This window comes from Panthera tigris, chromosome D3 (genome assembly GCF_018350195.1).
Source record: "Panthera tigris isolate Pti1 chromosome D3, P.tigris_Pti1_mat1.1, whole genome shotgun sequence".
Taxonomy (NCBI): Eukaryota; Metazoa; Chordata; class Mammalia; order Carnivora; family Felidae; genus Panthera; species Panthera tigris.
The window spans coordinates 81,505,586-81,508,574 of record NC_056671.1 but is presented as its reverse complement, the minus strand read 5'-3'; the positions used below and the strand labels follow the sequence as shown (position 1 = coordinate 81,508,574).

Sequence of the window (2,989 nt, the reverse complement as noted above, 5' to 3'; positions counted from 1 at the left end):
TCTTAATTTGAAGTTTAGCGCTGCTCTAGTTTCCTAGGTTTCTTCCATGTTTTGCAGAATCTTGGAGAGTCAGCATTTAGAAAGGTTGCTCTGAGTCCTAGCTCCAGAGATGTCCACCTGTGCCCACTAAATTCTGGTATTGGTAAAGAAGCCCAACGCAACTGCAGCCCAGGAGAAAAGCTGTGTGGGCTCACAAAGAGAGAAATTTTACTTATGTGGTTAGAAGATAGGGTGCCACAGCGGCTTCACAATCTCAGACAAATTAAGAGCAACATGGCACCTTAGGTTTGGGATTGTAAAAACACTTGCACTGAGCATGGGTCTTCAATGTTCACGAGCTGATGTTTCCACAATTCTTGGAGTACTTTCCAGGATTCTGAAGTGAAGATCAGGTTAACTCTAGACAGGGACTTTGCTTTCTTCTTCCTTATTTCACTCAAATTCTTCAGAATACTCCCTCGGATTGTTTCTATCACCACTCTAACTAATGTTAATGTTGGAAGAGTGCTTACTATATCAAGACCAAGCATTTGGCAACAATAATGCCATTCTCAACCCTGATCCAGAGGCATGCCCTCCAACAGAAAGCCCTTTGAACCCATCTCTGTAGTCAATCCTACCCTAGGGTAGAACAATAGAGTTGTCTTTCTCCAAACCTAACAACAGACCTTTTGGATAAAGATTCAACCTAAGTTAGATTTCTCTAAATCTATCTTTCTCAACTGACCTCTTTGGAAGACTTCCTTTCAGAATTTAAGAATCTGGGGAAAGCATTCATTCCCTTCATTTAGTGCGGCTTCAGATAGGGGTTTCTTTTTCAGAAGTTTATATATTCATTTTAAGGATTAAAAAAGATGCAGTAGACATAAACTCATGTGTTCATTTCCTCAATTCTCAACTGCAGAAATCTCTTATGAGTGCTTAAATAAGTCATTTTATCTTGTAGCACCTGGATAGCTTAAGACTAATTCTCACTGACTTCAACAGAAGTCATTATGGTAAGTTTAATTTTGCATCCATTTTAAAAGCAGAGTACACAGCTGGGAACTCTCTTAAGGGCATCTGTAACACAAACTGCAGCCTTCTCCCTGTAGACTCATCATGTCAGGCCTAAGACTCATGGCCTATGGCTGCCACAAAAAGCTATGAATATATAATACAAACTAAAGCTCAAGAGCCCCCAATGAATTATGCTGTGAAACAATTTATTGTGCCTACCCAAAGATTCATTCTAAAGAAATAAAAAGACCGAGTCATTACTGGGTTTTCTTTCCTCTACTGACACTGATTCAATATTTCAAATGTATATAGTAATTGTTTCATTCTTGATAAATGATAAAAAGCTGTGAAATTGCCCCCACCCCACCCCTCCCACACACACCAACACCTGATTCCAGAATTTTGGAGAGCCTATAAAACCATGTAGAACCCCTCCCAACCCATAAGAAACCATTCTGAAAATTCAGATGTCAAAGACAAACTCAAAATTTTGTGCCCTCTCTCAGATTTCCAATACAAAGCCTAGCCACATATGGAATACAGATGGTCCCCGACCTAACGATTCTTACTGTACAATGGTGACACATTCAGTAAAAACTGTACTTTGAATTTTTAATTTTGGTCTTTTCCCAGGCCAGGGATATGTGGTGAAATCCTCTCTCATGATGCTGGGTTGGAGCAGGAAGCCTCAGCCCCCAGTCAGCCAGGGATCAAGAGGGTCAACAACCTGACAGCCATCTGTGCCCATACGCCATTCTGTTTTTTGCTTTCAATAAAGTATTCAACTAATTATATGAGGTATTCAACACTTTATGATAAAATAGGCATTGTGTTAAATGATTTTGCCCAACTGCAGGATGATGTAAGTGTTCTGAGCATGATTAAGATGGGCCAGGCCAAGCTATGATGTTCAGCAGGTTAGATTATTAAATGCATTTTCAAGTTATGTTATTTTATTTTTTTAAGTTTATTTTGAGAGAGAGAAAGAGAGAGAGAGAGCACGCACACAAATGGGGGAGAGGCAGAGAAAGGAAGAGAGAGAGCCCCAAGCAGGCCCCATGCTGTCAGCACAGAGCCTGTCCTGGCCTTGATCCCACAAACCGTGAGGTCAAGACCTGAGCCAAAACCGAGTTGGTGCTCAATCAACTGAGCCACCCAGGCGCCCCTCAAGTTATGGTATTTTCAACTTAACATGGATTTATTGGGATATAACCCTACTATAACCATCATAAGCTTCCAACTGTTTGTAGGAAGTTGCCAGCTGCATCATTGTGTGTGTGTGTGTGTGTGTGTGTGTGTGTGTGTTTGGTTTTTGGGTTTTGATTTTTTGGTTTTTCTGGTTTTTTTTTTTTTTTTTTTGGTTTGAATCTTGTATTACTCATTTTCTGCCATATCCCTAAGTGTATGCCTCAGTGAGATATCATTAATCGACAGAAATAAACTTGCTGGGCCCAGGCATTCAGACTGCTATCACCATACCTCAAACCTATGGTTGGTATCTGATTTCATTACAGACACTAGCAAAAATGTCTAGAAGCAAACAAACAGCAGCCAGATAAAAAAGAGCATTAATTGAATTGCATTCAACCTGACTTAATTAATCCTTTAACCAGCAGACATAGGGGTGGTAAGCAGTTTTAATGTATCTATTATCATGAACTCAAACTGATGCAAGCAAACAAAAGGAAGTAACAAACACATAGACATAATTCAATTAACAGCCACTGAATCCTTTGTTCAGATGATGTGCTTGTCAGAAATTGTTAATTATCCATAGCTCCAGAATACCAAATCAGGAAACATCTTCTAATTAACTACTGAACATTATTTTGTTAGTTCTACATTGCCTTGTATTTATCAATGACTAAATTATATGTATATATTTTTGTGTTTTCCTCCATTAAGTTAAATCAATATATTACCATCTTGATTTTAAAGATGAATCAATGTAGGAAGCATCAGAGAAATCCAACTTGTGCCAAAGCACAAT

The 2,989-nt window shown here is 38.9% G+C and overlaps 1 long non-coding RNA gene across 1 annotated transcript; it reads left to right on the top strand.

The window, feature by feature from the left end:
* Positions 1 to 944: 944 nt before the first annotated feature.
* On the top strand, positions 945 to 1,791 carry LOC122232546. The gene is made up of 2 exons (XR_006209900.1): positions 945 to 998; positions 1,633 to 1,791. It is a non-coding gene; the product is annotated as an uncharacterized LOC122232546 (long non-coding RNA).
* The last annotated feature ends 1,198 nt before the right edge of the window (positions 1,792 to 2,989 follow it).